Source organism: Neofelis nebulosa, chromosome 10 (genome assembly GCF_028018385.1).
Source record: "Neofelis nebulosa isolate mNeoNeb1 chromosome 10, mNeoNeb1.pri, whole genome shotgun sequence".
Lineage (NCBI taxonomy): Eukaryota > Metazoa > Chordata > Mammalia > Carnivora > Felidae > Neofelis > Neofelis nebulosa.
The window spans coordinates 89,758,458-89,775,149 of record NC_080791.1 but is presented as its reverse complement, the minus strand read 5'-3'; the positions used below and the strand labels follow the sequence as shown (position 1 = coordinate 89,775,149).

Here is a 16,692-nt window from a genome sequence, read left to right as displayed (position 1 = left end):
CTTAACCGAATGAGCCACCATGGGCCCCTATCCTCGGTACTTCTTAAAGAACAAGAGACAAGAAAGCCCAGGAACAAGACAAGTTATTTCTCAAAATTCCATACAAATAAACAAGAACAGCATTTCTAGCCCTACATATACCAAATATAATCAACGATGGGCAAGCCAATTTATACACAGCAGATCTTTTTATGGTTCAGAATTAACAAGTAACTTCAGAATTTATAAGGGAGAAACAGGATTTCAAATGTTCCATGAATTTCCATTCTCTGCTCCCCAAGCACCACAGTTTGTTTGTTCCTACCTTTTCCGTCCAGTTTTTTCCAGTTTCAAAAATTCCCAGACATTCACATCTTTGATAGAGACAGAGTACTCAGAATTCCTAACCTCCAATTACTTAGAATATCGATGGGAGGAAATCTAAATGTGCTGATTAAAATCAACAGGAAGAAACCACCTTCAAGGACAGTAGCAACAAAAAAAGCAATTTCAGACATTTCAAGTTAAAAATGGCTCTGACTCTCTCCACTGTCTTCAACCACAGATAAGCAGACCATGATCACTCACTAACAAGTGCTGGTGACGGGCCACCCTTCTCTTAGAAATAATCCCTACATTATGTCATACCCACTATGTGTTGGAGCCTGTGCTGGTGTTTCATGCATGTTATTCAATCCACACTGCATCCCTACTGACTAGATTTTATGCCCATTTTACAGATGGAAAAACCGAGGTTCAAGATGACAAAACAGTCAATGAGCACTGGGATGCAGATCAAGGTCCATCTGGCTTCCCAAAACACTCCTCCCTCCACCACCGTCGTGATCCCAAGACAGCACAAACGGACCACCTTTCAAAGTCACAAATCGAGTGTTATTGGAATAGCGGGACTTCTGATGCACAAATCCTAACAATTATGTACCCGAAGTGTGGGAGAACCATCCAATCTGAAACTGGGCAACTGCTGCGTTCCCACTGCCAAACCACTTGAGCTAACGTTCTCTTGGACAATGACAGTGTGCCACTGCACTGGGTCCACAAAACAAGATCCTTATATTTAAATCGACCCATTACCTCCGCATGCTCTGTTTTGTGGTAAGCATTCATTCAATTAACACAGGCATTCAATGACCCAGAAAGAACTGACTGAGCACCTGATGTCCTTCAGATTATGATAAATACAAGATCTGAGCACTTTCAAAGCCTACAGTTTGACCAGAAGAGAGGAATATGCACCTACATGGCTATAATTATAAAACCTGAGGTCATAAATGCCATCAAAAAGGAGTACAACATGGGATATAGGAATCACTAAGGAGGGAAAATTTTCTTTCAGGGAAGTATCATGGAATGCTTCACAGCACAGTTTTCAATCAGGCTGGCTTTGCAGGGTGAGTAAGATGTAGACTTGCATTCTAGATAAAATCTTAAGCTAAGCAGGAGCATCTGGGTGGCTCAGTTGGTTAAGCATCCGACTTAGCTCAGGTCATGATCTCACAGTTCGTGGGTTGGAGCCCCGCATAGGGCTCTGTGCTGACAGCTCAGAGCCCGGAGCCTGCTTCGGATTCTGTGTCTCCCTCTCTCTCTGACCCTTCCCTGTTCATGCTGTGTCTCTCTCTGGCTCAAAAATAAATAAATGTTAAAAAAAAATGTTAAGCTAAGCAGAGGCAGGAAAACATTAACGAAGAGGAACAAGGGACAGAAGGCTGAGAAAAGCTTTAAAAGCCAGGCTGTGGAATGTAGACTTCACTTTGCCAACAATGAGAAACCAGCAGCAACAGTTTTTTGGTTTTTGTTTTTAAATCTTTTTTTTTTTCAACGTTTTTTTATTTATTTTTGGGACAGAGAGAGACAGAGCATGAATGGGGGAGGGGCAGAGAGAGAGGGAGACACAGAATCGGAAACAGGCTCCGGGCTCCGAGCCATCAGCCCAGAGCCTGACGCGGGGCTCGAACTCACGGACCGTGAGATCGTGACCTGGCTGAAGTCGGACGCTTAACCGACTGCGCCACCCAGGCGCCCCTGGTTTTTGTTTTGAACTATCATTGAGTAATCCCTATATCCAAGGTGGGGCTGGAACTCACCACCCCAAGATCACAAGCCTCATGCTCGACTGATGAGCCAGCCAGGCGCTCCAAGAGCAACAGTTCTTGAGCAGAGGAGTGACATGGACCGAGTAATAAATACTTCGTGTAAGTTAACCTGGTGGCTCTACCTAAACAGACACCGGGCGAGGGGAGTAGTAAGAAAATGCAGCTGGGAAGCTACTGGAAATTTGTAGGCATCTATCTGCGAATCAAAGAGTTGGGCCTTACTCTGCTAACTCCAATATACAGTCCACCTTCTAACAAGAAATATCACGAAAGGCTGGTCAAAGTTAAATAAATAAATACATCGAGTCTCTTTGACTATTTGCTGAAGGAGGAGACAACCCAAGTCATCAATCTTTGGCTTTAGAAAACAGCAGATGGTAGTTTTGGCAGCCGATCTGCTGTCCTAGTTATATGTTTTGCTCAGGCTAATGGTGCACTTTGTTTGCATTTCCTCAGCCTGCACCACTGGCGCATGGGGCAGGCAATTCCGAAATGTAATAAGCAATAACGGACGTTACACTGGGCTTCAAATTTGAGCATTTGGATAACCCGGACACAAACACACCCAAGTACAAGACATGCTTCAAACTCCTGTGCTGGTGGAATGTTCGGGGCACCCTGGACACAATTCTGACCAGTGTCCTTCATATCTGCAAAACCTCAAAGGCAACAAACGCGGAAAAGTTGGGGGGGGGGGGAAGCAAGGAGGAGACTCAGACAGTAACAGGCGGCTAGGTGGGCAGAGCTGGAAAATTCCTCGTACTGGTTACTAATTTCAGGGAAATAACTGCTTCTTAAGACAGATCAAATAAGCTTCTCGAAACTGTGTTTCCCTAGACCTGCCTTTTGATGTGCTCCTTTCCGCAATAATAATAATAAAAGAAGCGTGTGCAGGAGATGGAGTGACTCATAGCATTTTCTGCGTGGATTACATTTCTGCTACGTTCCGTAAGCAAACCAATAACGGAACAAATCCATTTGCATTTGAGCAGGCACCAAACCGGCTCATAAGGATACACTCAGGTGTTATAATGGGGGCGGGAGATCCGTTCTTTCCAAAGAGCTCCATTTCATCCTCCAATCCACCTTAACCCCTTTTGACAGAACCCTTTGGCAGGGGGCAGAATCCATCTCTGTTCTAATGGAAACTGATCTTTCAAGTAGGTGAGTGAAAACTGCCTTCACTTTTAGCCTTCATTTCAGCCAAGTGACCACGGAAGTCCACACCAAATCCCGCAAAAAGAATGCATCATAGGGCTTGCTGAAGCAGGACTGTTCCCAAGCCGGGGGACTTAAACTGTACTCTGGAAACATTTGATTTGAATTAAAAGAAAAGGTCGGTCTCAGAGCAGAAAGGGGATGTGGATCCTGGGATGTGATGCCAAGACACAGAAATGAGCTCTCCAGGGAAGTTCCAGGAAGAAAAAGGTGGAAAAGCATGTGGGAAAAGCACAGGCGTCAGAACGGTGCGAGATCCATTTCACTGGGCACCAGGAAGGAGGAGGAAAGCAGAGGTGTGTGCTTAGGCGTTGATCTCAGACTTCTGGAGAAGGCAGAAACAAATACAACGGAAGGAGATATGTGGCACAGCCCCATGAGGAGAGAAATGGACCGGTGAGAGAATGGTCGATTAACAGAAATAAAATCACCACATCCAGTACTTTCATAATCAAAGTGGTAAGAAACCGCTGTCATCTCCATAGTTGTAGTTCTGCTGTAAAAACATGTTTTTAAAAACAAGGCCTCGGTGGACACAGAAGTCCGAGCTGGAAAGCCTACAAGGAAAATAAAGTAGTACTTCTGTGCCCAGCACGGTCTCCCACGGAAGCGCAATGAGTGACAAGGGATTCATTTCTTATAAAGACGAAGCAAAGGCTTCAATGCTCTGGAACATGTTTATTAATACTGAGCCAGTTAAACCCGGGCCTTTCTCAGCTGCAGCCCACCAGCCCATAAATGTTTAGGAGCAGACCCGGGCACACACGTGCACGCCCACCAGACACGAGCGCCACGTGCATGCGTGTGCACACACGGAACATATTCGCCCCACATTTCTCACCCCACCGGGTGGGGGGACCCACAGAATTGTCCGTGTGTGTGCAAACCCAATCTCGCTGTAAGAGCGTGCAAAGTTCCCGTTCCTGAGCTCAACCAGCTCCTGAGGGAAAGAAACTCTCTCTCTCCAGCTTCTCCATTCCTCCTTATACTTTTCAAGCCCTGAGGAGGTCCCAAGGTCGAACGGGAATCCCACGCTCTTCAGAGATGAGCCCTGGAATCGGGATGAGGGAGGCTTTTCTTTTGCAACAAGCCCACTCCCATCGACAGCACCAAACAGCGCCAACCCACATTTTCAGACCTCAGGGTGTATCCACAAATGGCTTTTTGAAAGAATAAAGATTCCACCCAATTTGTCTACCAAGTCCGCCTTGCCTGTGTCGCCAAGCGTTCTTTACAACTGATAAATGATATGCCCTCCCCAAATATAAATGGCACTGATGATAATTACCATTTATTGAGTGTTCTCCATGTGCCAGATGCCTTTACAAACATCTAATATTTGTAACAGCTTTAATCAAAGGAATCATTAGCTCCATTCCACAAATGCGGAAAGGCTGCTCAGGGAGGTTAAATATCTGCCCAAGGTCACATGAAGTAATTGAGGATCTGGGCTTTATACCAGGGCTGAGTCTGCCTACAATTCATTTTGTCTTCTGCCGGACTCTTTCATCCAGCCACAAAAACATAACCACGGGAAAACCCAGCCGGCTCACGCCCTCCTCCTAGCACCCCACAGAACAAGAAGCCTGCACGTCAGCCTAGAAGATTCTCCTGCAAGTCTTCCCAAAAAAGAAAATTTACGAGGGTTTTACAAAAATCACTGGTCTGCAGAGGCTGCAAAGTGACTTCCAGTTTTAAGAACTAACAAGAATCTCCCCAGAGCCGATTATTAGGGCTGATACAGCTCATAAAACAGACCATAAAACCATTTCTGTTATATTAGTTTTGTGTTTTTCTTTTCCAGAGGCCCGTGGCGTGGCAGGGGTGGGGGGCTGGGGGGGGGGGTGCTCCTGAGGAGAGGCCTTCCCACGGCTTATGGTCCGCCCACATCCACAGAAGCCCGAAGACTTGTCTTAGACTCTTCCCTTCCTCGCCCTCATCAGAGCCTCTCAAGCTGGTACAAAGGAAAACATCATTAACCAGCCTCCTGTACCTGAGGGTGATCTCAGATGGGTCCCAGGAGCCAGTTCTAATTTACTTAAATGATTGAGATCTCCAGTTACTCAATCCTGCAACACCAGCCAGCAGATATAATTGCAAAGCAGGTAGGCTAGACTCACCAATCTGCCGATTTGGTGCCAGCTAACGTTGCAAATTACAGGGTATAAATTTAGCAGGGTGGGTCTTGACACACATTCCTGCAAATTACACGTTCCGTCTCTAGTAGAAAGTGCATTAATTACTCTGGGTGCATGCACTACTTCCGCTTACTGGGGGCTTTCGGGACAGCTTGAGAGCAACTCCGAGCAATCTACGAAGATTAAAGCATAAATAAGTAATGCCTGCCGGGGAGGTGAGACTTTTCCAAAGCTCTTGGAATCGGAATTGTTAACTTTCTCCCTGCAGATTGAGAGGGAGTGACTGAAGCCCACTGTGTGGAGCTGAAAATGGACTGACCCGAAACAAGACACAAACAGGGGACCCATAGGGCTGAAAACTGAGCAGCGTGGTGATTTAAGAGCAGCGGCTTCGTTCTGCTTGCAACACAAGGGCTGCTTTTCCTGCAAGGAGAACAGGCATCAGGTGCAACAGGGCCGATACAGCCAGAAGTGAGGTCTGGATCCGCGGGCGTGAGCCCATCGGATTTCACCCCGTGTAACAGAGCACTGCCTATGTGCCGGGCACTGAACAGAGTACACAAAACCTGCATTTTCTTTTTTTTTTTTTAATTTTTTTTTTTTTAATGTTTTTTATTTATTTTTGGGACAGAGAGAGACAGAGCATGAATGGGGGAGGGGCAGAGAGAGAGGGAGACACAGAATCGGAAACAGGCTCCAGGCTCCGAGCCATCAGCCCAGAGCCTGACGCGGGGCTCGAACTCACGGACCGCGAGATCGTGACCTGGCTGAAGTCGGACGCTTAACCGACTGCGCCACCCAGGCGCCCCAAAACCTGCATTTTCACTGATCCCAGCCACACGGGGCAGGAAGGAACTACTGCCAACTTTACAGAGGAGGGAAAGTTGGCTTTCCTTTACAGAGGCTTGGAAAGTTAAATACCTTGCCCAAGGTGACATAATCAGAGAGTAGTGGAACCAGGACTGTGTGACCCTCCAACTCACGCTCTTCAACCCAACAGCCACCGCAGATGCTCATCGGGACTCTGGGGAGAAGGAGAAAACACCACCCCGTCATTCAGTACCTCCCACGTCCTGGCCACAGAGCTCGCTGTCTTCACCGAGGCTGTTCCACTTAATTCTCAGAACAACTCTGGGGGGTGTCCCCTTCCCTCGACTGCACCCATGAGAAACCAAGGCCGGGAAAAGTCAAGATCATCCAGCTCATAAGTAGCAGAGCCAAAAATTTAACCCCTCTATATAGCTCCTAAATTCAAGACTTTTCCCTCTAACCTAAGATGCTCATCTGTGAATTCACCGTACATCTGATAACTATGCAGCCTACGTGATTCAGGGAGAAAAAGCACCAAACTGCTGGAGCCAGAGGAAGAACATCAAATGGTACTGCCTGCCCACAAGGCCCCTGAGCCCACACTTCCAGCGGGAGGAGGAGTGAGCTGGCCGTTCTCAAGTCACAGCTATGGTAGACACCGGTGGCTGGCTTTGGTTCAAGTTGGTTGGCATGCACTTCTTCGGCTTTACTAGAATGAGCTCTTTCTCGATGGCTGCAATGCCACGGGGCTACAATCAAGGGTCCTCCGCTCTCCAGTCCAAAGGAAGGCAATGCGATCTGAGCTGAACTAAGATAATGGCTCCCTCCCTGGAGTGTGACTTCTCCGAAGGAAGGCAAAGGCGCTGAAAACAGCCCATTCCTTCCAAGGAGCCTGACAAAGAAGGACTCTTTTTGCTGTAAAATGAAATCTCTCTGACACCACCTTGCTTGGAAAAAGCTCACGGGTCTCCTGACCGAAGGGATTTCACTGGAGCAGGGAAGCAAAAAGCAACCCAGTAAGTTCCATAAGATTCGCGTGCAGTGTGCACTTACGGAGAAGGCGGGACCGAAGTCAGCGTGGCTGGCTTCCAGAGGGGACGCACTCACCCCGATGAGAGACACTGCCTGGACCCACCAGATAAGTTAAGATTTAAGGGCTTGACAAGAGTGACGTGTCACAGCCAGACCGCCGTCTTGTCGCGGTTAATATTGATAGGACATTTCCTCTTAGTAATCATCATTTGGTGGATTAATTAAACCTGGAATTCCTGAGCACTCAGGGTTATGACCTCAATCCTGACTCCAGGAAATTGCACATTCTTTGTCGTAATTGGAAATGTGTATGGCTTTACCTAACAAAAATGTGTATGGTAACCTAATAACACGTGCAAGATTACTTTCTACCAGAAGCCTAATGAATAAAGCTGACACACTGGTATGCACAATGGCTGCCCTTACCTTAATAAATTTGTAGGATGACCGTGAGATTCAGGTGTATAAATACTACCTTATCACTTAGGCGGTCCCTCTCTAATTCATTTCTATAAAAAGTGGGAAGCAGTGGGGTTGGTGCACCACAGGGGCCCCTGACCCACCTAAAAAGGCAAAGATAAAAATCATTTGAAAGCCATTTATCTAGAGCCACAGTTCTGGACGCCTGGGGCCCTTTCTGTGAGGTGAGACTTAACCATCCTACAGCTAGGTGGCATTCTGGGGGGCCCTCCCCAGTCTGGATTGGGAAGACCCACTGTGACCCAGGGTGGGTGCTAAGACAAAGAGCCAAGAGGCTTAAAAAAAGGGGGTGAGGGGGCAGCAGCAGATGATGCTAACTGAGGGCATCCACGGAGCTCAGTGGAACGACCTCACGTGCTCCTCTCTGGTCCGGGCAGTAGCACTAACAGAACAACACGGTACCAGCTATGACTCTCGTTGTTGATGGCATGAATGATTAAGGATGACACAGGAAGACAGTGACAACATACGCACAAGGCAGGAAGCTCTGGGGCCCTGCCCGTAGGACCGAGTCTAAGGCAACTGTGTCTGCTTGTGCCCATTCAATGCTGAGGGGGCACAAATGGATGTGGAAATTCTGGGAATTGTTTTTAATCTACCGAAATGACTAGATGTGCACAAATAATAGCTACAAATACGCTATCCACGACGATGTTTAAAATAAACACAAACTTGGAAACAACACAAATGCCCAAAATTAGAGCAATAAATTACGGAACATCTATTGGACGGAATTCAATGCAGCCATTACAACAGGCTTACAAGTACTGGGGGCAGGGCTGTGGAAGCATTCTCCCTCAAGGAAAGGCAGCCCAGTCAAGAGGGGCACCGCGGGGTTCCAAACAATCAATTCTTGCTAGAATAACCATCCTGAGTTGGGAGGCAAATAACAAAGAAGTCTACTGTTTTCCTAATACAGACCACAGAAATGAAGCTGATAAGAATTATTCTGAACGATAGAGTTGGGGTAGAGAAGACTGAGGATGCACTAAAATAGAAATGTTTCGGGGCGCCTGGGTGGCTCAGTTGGTTAAGCGTCCATCCAACTCTTGATTTCGGCTCAGGTCATGATCTTGCCATTCGTGAGATCAAGCCCCGCATCGGGCTCTGAGCTGACAGTGTGGAGCCTGCGTGGGATTCTCTCTCCCCCTCTCTGCCCCGCCCCCACTCACACATGTGCACTCTCTTTTCTCTCTCTCTCTCTAAGTAAATAAATGTTAAAAATATAAAAAATAAAATAGAAATGTTTTAATAAATAGAAAAATCTTCAGCACATTTAAGATGGAAACAGAAAGTATAAAAACTACATACGCGCGCACACACACACGTAAAGTATCCAAAAGAAGGATACAACAGTTTCTTTCTGAACAGTAGGATTCACTGATGATTTTTATTTTCTTTGTTCCAGTTAACTGAACTTTCAACAAGAAATAACAGGAACGATAGCAATAAAAATTATTTTCCACAATCTTATTTCTTTTTTTTTTTCTTTTTTTGGAAGTCCCACTGAGATATTTTTCACAACTTTCATGGGGACAGAGACCATTACAGAACCCAAATGTCATACAAAGCAGGTGGCACTTTGACTCCCCAGAGACCATTTCCACCTAATAATTCAATTAAAAGATTTTTTTTTTGATAAAGACAGTGCACAGTAATGCAGAAACGGAGCCTATTATTTAAAGAATTCCTCCACAGGACATTTCTGTAGTGAGTGACATCGAGTGTGTGACTTGGAGATACAGTAGGTACTTTTCATTTTGAGCACACGTCCACATGACGCTCAAATCACAAAACGTTATAGACTCCATACCTGACCAGTCAGACTCTGGGAGACAGCCGCCTTCTCCTCAGAGCCATTGTTTTCTCCAAGCTCTCTTCCAGCACCTGCTTTTCCTCGCACTTTTCCTGACAGAGGAAGTACCGCTGACCTGCTACAACCCTCAGCCCCGGGGTCGGGTTAAACCAGTTGTACTGCTTCCACAGCCAATCCTCCCTTGGAGTGGCCAGGGCTCCACTAGAATGTGGTCATCACATCCTGACTTCACCAGGTCCTGCTGCTTCACCTCAGGGCTCTCAGATTCATCCTCCCCTTCCTTCCTGTGTCTGGCCTTGACCCACTCTGCCTGGACCACTTCATACCCGAACTCTGGGCCCCCGGGCTCTTTCCCCCACGGCGACTCTTCACGCTGAAGACCGATCACGTCACTGTCCGCCCGTCAAGTCTCCCCAACTCCTACATCCAGAACCTCACTGGCTGCAAGCCTCGGAGCCTGCATGACCGAGGTTCCACCTACCTTTCTACGTGTTTCATCCAGAACATTCCTCCTCACAAGCTACGTCCCAGACATCCCACATAATCAATCGCCTGTTCTGTAAACATACTGTTTAATGATATGAAATATTTCAAACATATGAAGAAATAGGGATTTTAACATAGTAGACTCATGTACCCAGAGCACCAAATTCACAAATACTAACATTCTGCCGTATTTCACCTTTCTTAAGGAATAAAACACTAGTGAGATGGATGGTTGAGAGGCCCCTCCCACCCCGTCATCCCAGAGGTAACTACAATCCCGGCGTGTATCTTCTGTTTACTACTTTTACAACACAGGCATAACTCAATTGTATGTGCATGTTTCCTATGTATGTTATATATGTATATATACACCCATATATAACGTACAGATGCATGTGCATATATAATTTTGCACGTACATACACTCACTATATACAGATATATAGATACTACTTGGGTAGACAGACATACAGTTTTTCTAGTTTTAAAATAAACTCAAGTGGCACATACCATATAGATCTTTCCTCTTTCCCACTCGAAATTTCTTTAGAGATTTATCCGTATCGGCATGTGAAGATCTGGTCTATTCATTATAGTCGCTGGATAGCACTCCAGTTTGTGATGGCACCGCCATTTATTTACTCAGTCTCCTTAAATGGTCAACAAGACTTTCTCCAATGTTTCACTACTGCCAACAGAGCTGCAGTGCACAATCCCACACACATCTCCACAGGCACTTGCAGAGATCTTCTCTCGGGCGACAATGCTGGACCCAAAGGACACATGACCCACCTTTCTTGGATGTTGCCGTGCCCAGGGCGCATGATGAGCCGGTCACCATAGTCATTTGTGCCGGACCCTGACTACTGCTGCCTGAGCCAGGCAAGCCTGAATCCAAGATGGGATTGCCAGGCGCCAGCGGCATGCAGGGCGTGGCCAGAAAACATGGACAGGTGGCCCAAATTCCTCCCTTAGGGTTTTTAGGATTAGGGCACAAGTGGGTCAGCGAGACACGGGAGCTGAGCGGGAAGAGACTGAGGGAGACGGGGCTGGGATGGTGTGCACTGAAGCCTGGAGGCAGGGGTGGGGAGGGTGAGAACACAGCAGGCGTGCAAAGAGGCACGCAAACGAGAACACCCAGGAGCGTCCATGCAGTTGTTAAGAGAGATGGGCAAAAGCGCAGCCTCAGTCTGGAGAGGCTGCTGGCTCCAGTCTACGTCCTAGAGAAGGAGCCCTGCTTTAAGCTCCTCTCATCAGAGAGGCCCTCCTTCAAAGATCAACAGATGTCACCTCGGCCAGAAAGCTTTCCTCTCTCCAGCCCACAGAACGACCGGCTCCTTCCTCCACCCTCACAGCACTTGCTGCACCTCTCTCACAACGCACACTCGGTTCCAGGCTGTGCCCAGTTAACTGACTCCACGGCGGCCCTCTGCACAAAAGGTAAGGGCCCCACCGGTACGCACCTGCCGCCGTTATTCAGTCTCCTGCACAACGCCAGGCATGGGGCTCTGCACACAGTAGGTGCTCACTCCATGTTTCATGCCCGAACAAAAGCCGTGAGCACCTTAAAAGCAGGGCCCACGTCACATAGCCAGGCTTTACAGGGGTATCAGGTACAGAGTAGGTCCTCAGTAAATGTGTCCTGAACAAATGACTGAAATGTGGCTTCCGTGAGCAAACGCATCCGCCTGAACTACTCTCCCAGGGCCCGTACCAATGATCAGATTTCAAAGTGGAGGTGACCAGGCCAAAGGATAATTTATCTCCTTAAAGACGCTAAGTGTCAGTTAAATTGCTGTATTTAATAGGGCCTGACTTAGATGGGCCATTCTGAACAAAAGCAATAACTGGTCCAGTAATGAGCCTGCTTTAAACTGCTTTTACTACTACCACCCAGAGGCCGCGGGATTCCTCGAGCCACAAGACCAAGGCCCTACTCAGAGCACGGCAGCCTTTGCAAACAAACCACGCACCCGAGACTCCCGTCTTCCACCACCCTGGAACCACACAGGATATCTTCCAAGGGAACCCAGGGTAATCGTCTCCAGAGGTTCATTCGAGGATGGGTTTTTTTGTTTTGTTTTGTTTTTAATCATCTTGCCCAACAGGCTCTAAGCCTCGCACAGTTGAGCGCGCAAGACTGACAAAGAGTGAGTATGCTCCAGCCCAGAGGAGACGGGGCGGGAAGGCCTCAGAGAATCAATCCAGTATTAAATGTGTTTATTCTGTTTCTTGGGAGCATCCAATACTTATTAGCCAAGAGGAATGTGCCAGCATCAAAGAAGAGGGAGGGAGGGAAGGAAAGGGCCTTTATCTGCCACGACAGATTACAATCTCCGACAGACAAAACGAACAGAAGGCACACGCATACTGAAACTGGAAGACAAAGGAATTTGCACAACCAGAAGTCAGCTGAGTCCTTCAGTTCAAAAGGGCAGTGGAAAACACCTCAGCCTCAGCAATGCCCGGAACAGAGGAAGAGGGAAGGGAGGGACACAGGTCCACTCCTACGGGCTGTGTGATGGCCCTCCTGCAGTGCACATCCTTGAGGTCACCTGGGAGAGTCAACTCCCTCTGGGCAGACCAGAAATCTGAATAAGCAGCACAGACCCCCACCCACCACCCTGGTGTCTTCCCTAAGCTCAACACCTACAGCCGTTCATCAGATGACTCACAAGGACAACATGGGTTAAAAAAAAAAAAAAAGAGGTCTAAGGTCGGACAGGCCCCAACTACCTCGAGCCAGCCGTACAACCTACTTGTGCCTCAGCATCCCAATCTGTTGAATGGGAATAAGGAAAGGTGCTGCCTACTCATAAAAATAGCCATCATTTTGGAGCACGGAATAGGGGCCATTCTGTAGGCTATGCGCTGTCATGTCTCACCTTATGCCAGTCGGCTATCATCCCTCCAGGCAAGCATATGACTGTCCCGGTGTGCTAGATGAGGAAACTGAGGTTTGAAAGAGGTGACACCACATTCCCAAGGCTACACAGGAGCACGTGGAGGGGCTGGGCCTGGAGGCGGGCCAGCCAGAGCTGGGAGCATCTTAGCCTCTCCCGCTGAGAAGGTGGCACGGTTTGAAAGAGGCTTTACACTAAAAAAGGTTAATCATTACTATTTTGTTATGTATTATTTACATCTGCTGCTCTGATTCTCTTTGTCACGCTCCTGGCCCCTGGCTTTCTCAATCAGGCAAGGACAGACATGGGTTCTTGGTCAACCAGAGCTCAACCCACACTGCCACGCGCACAGGGGGCTCTGGCCGCAGTCAGGAAACCCAGCCAACGGTGGAATTTCCCTTCTAGGCACCAAGGGGGGCAACCACAGCCCTGCTGGAGGCCAACCCTGTGGAAGGACGGGCCGCCCCTCCACCCACCTCCCACCTCCAGCTCGGACCCCTCACCGCAGACAGGATTTTCTATTCCTGAGGTGGGCCCTTTGACCAGTACTCCATTCATAAGGGGAGGAAGAAAATAAGATGTTTGGGGTGCCTGGGTGGCTCAGTCGGTTAAGAATCCAACCTCAGTTCAGGTCATGGTCTCACAGTTCGCAAGTTCAAGCCCTGTGTCAGGCTCTGTGCTGACAGCTCAGAGCCTGGAACCTGCTTCGGATTCTGTGTCTCCCTCTCTCTCTGCCCCTCCCCCGCTCGCACTCTGTGAAAAATGAATACACTTTAAAAAAATTTTAAAGAAAACCTTTATTTCCACGTGAGTCTTTTTAACCCAGGAGACGGTCCCGTGACGAAGGAGCAAGTATTTACGCAAATAATTAACCAAGGAGGTACGGTGTTCTGTCCAAATGTTGAGCAAAACTTATTAAAAAAAAAAAAAAAAAAATAGCCCTGGCCACGAAATGGCCTCTCAAGGGCCACAGGAGGGGACAGCAGGTCTGAATCAGCTCCTAGAGACTCAGAAATGAACCCTGTAGAGAATGAAGTACGTACCTACAGTGACCGGGCCCTTCTCGGTACCTCTGCCCTCCCCCTCCCTCCCCATCCTTTCCCCGGAGAAAATTCTCTCGTCTTTGCATCTCTGGCCAAGGCTGTGCTGTGTTCATTGACAATTCACTGGCACCAAACAGCTGATCCAAGAGCTGTAGGGACACACCAGCTCCCCTTCTCTCCTAATTCCTTGTGTGTACTTACTCAATTTTCTATCAATCCCTACCTCGAATTCTACTTGCAGCGGAAGGGCTAGAAGCCAGGGAGTCTAAATAACAGCCAGAAACTTCTCAAGTGTTTACCCCACAACGCTCAGAAAATAGAATCTTCGCTTGAAACCTAAACAGATGGGCCCCCCCCCCCCGCATAAGCTGTGGCCATGGGGTGTAGGCGCACTGAATACTGTGCCCAAGGCAAAACCATGCAATCAGTCCTCTCCGCGTCCTGAGCTTTCCTAACCACTCCAGACTCCACGTGAAGGTGTTTACAACGAGGCTATTCATTGCCGGTACCTTTTTTTAACCCCAAATTCTGCTTAATCTTTTAAAAAAGAACACCCAACCTCTGGGCTGGCACAGAGGAGAGGGCCTGGGTGTCAGAAGGTTCAGCTTATAGTCTCAGCTTGGTCATTAATACACTGGGTACCCCTGCACCCACGTCTTAAGCCCTGGGACTCGGTTTTTTCATCTGTAAAATGGAGAGGAATCTATCAATGTACAGGTTATGGAAAATTAATTTGGTGGGAAACAGCCAGCAACTTTTTAAAGAAATTGAATGGAAGAGATTGGAAACGATCAGAGTGTAATAGACACAGAAGAGTAGGTTTTGATTGAGCTTCATATAGATGATCTAGATTGCAATGTAAATGTGATTTTTAAAAAAATGCTTATTTTTGAGAGAGAGAGAGAGAGATGCAGCAGGGGAGGGGAAGGGTAGGGGGGAGAGGATCTGATGCTGGCTCTGTGCTGACAACAGAAAGTCTGACATGCGACTTGAACCTGCAAAGCACAAGATCATGACCTGAGCTGAAGTCAGACACTTAACTGACTGAGCCACCCAGGCGCCCCTATAAATGTGATTTTTAACAGCATGACTGAGATATAATTCACATACCATACAATTTACCCATACTTTTACCTTAAAAGTATGCAACTTAATGGCTTTTAGTAAATTCAGAGTTACACAACCATAACCACATTGGTTTTGGGACATTTCATCACCCCAAAAGGAAACCACATGCCCATTAGCATTCACTCTCCATTTCTTCTCAAGCCTGGGCTACCACCAAACTACTTTCTGTCTCCAAGGATTTACCTATTCTGGACACTTCATATAAACAGAATCATACACCATGTGGTGTTTTGTGTCTCGCTTCTTTCACTTAGTATAATGATCTCAAGGTCCGGTCATGATACAACATATATCATTACTTCATTCCTTTTTATGGCTGTATAATATTCCATGGCATGAGTATAATACATTTATTTACCCATCCATCCACTGATGACAGCAGTGTAATTACCACTTTGGGGCTGTCATGAATAACACAGCAATGAACCATTTGTGTCCAAATGTCTGTGTACACACATAAATGTGTTTCTTTGGGTTACTATCAAAAAAGTTTGATGCCAGGGGCCTAGAGGGTTACTGAGGGATAACTACATCATTCTGAGATTTTTTTTTTTTAAACAATTCTATGGACTTTTGCTTCAGGAAAGAAAATAAAGATCATCAAATCAAAGCTGCATTCTTATTGATGCGGCCACCAGAGAATCTGGGGGGCAAATCTTCAAGAACCTATCATTTCAGAGAATTTCAACCCTACAAATATGCAACTTCACTGTCCAAACAGATTGGGAGAGGGGCCATTTCCTTGCTGACAGAAGCTGCTGAACTATCAGCAGAATTCAGTATTAGGTCAATTTCCTTGTTTGAGCCAGCTCCAAGTTGGGTCGAATTCCAAGATGTAAATTTCTACATCGCAAGGTTTCAGACACAAGGGCACTCACAAGACACAGTGAGAGGCCACTACAGGCTCTTTCCAATACACACACACACACACACACACACACACACACACACACGCTATTCAATTTATAAACTGCTCCATATGAAATCTGACTCCTACAACTGCAGCTATAAAAGAGCTGATACTAGAGGAGAGGCGATGGTCAAAAGCAACTCCCTCCACTAGCAAACCTGCATTAATAATTTAACTATTAACAGGCATGAAACTCAAGAAGCTTGAGAGCAAGGACTCTGTGGTCATCTGGGACACCGAGAACATCTCCATCATTCCCCTCTTTCTATTTCAAAACCAGAGACTCCATTGTCTTAAAGAACTTGTCATCCTCAGAGAAAGGGAACATGACAAATCTGTGAAATCTAAAGAATAAATACAATTCCTATATGCCTTAAATTTATGGCCCTCACAAAGCCTGCAAAATATGATAAACCATTATAGGTTTTTCCTGTCTCCCCTGCCTTGGCCACAATTAATTTCACCAAGTTTGAGTGTAATACAGAATGTAATATATGGAGGCGGGAGATTTAGAGCCCTCATTGCCTTGCAGTAAATAAGCTTCTGCAGTTTGGGGCCCCAGAGGTAAAAAAAAAGAAGCAATAACGAGAGTCCTCATTTTGGGGAACCATTGGTGTGCATTTTCTGTTTTGCAT

At 47.0% G+C, this 16,692-nt stretch overlaps 1 protein-coding gene across 3 annotated transcripts in view; it reads right to left on the bottom strand.

The window, feature by feature from the left end:
* The window catches only part of LDLRAD3 (low density lipoprotein receptor class A domain containing 3), a 243,599-nt gene that overhangs the window by 190,387 nt on the left and 36,520 nt on the right, over nt 1-16,692 (bottom strand). The window contains exon 1 of one of the 3 annotated variants that reach the window (XM_058688644.1): nt 6,371-6,472. The exons of the other annotated variants lie outside the window; for them this stretch is intronic. The gene's annotated coding sequence lies outside the window, so the exon portion shown is untranslated. Of the gene's footprint in view, nt 1-6,370; nt 6,473-16,692 lie in introns of those variants that run through there. 3 annotated transcript variants of the gene reach the window in all.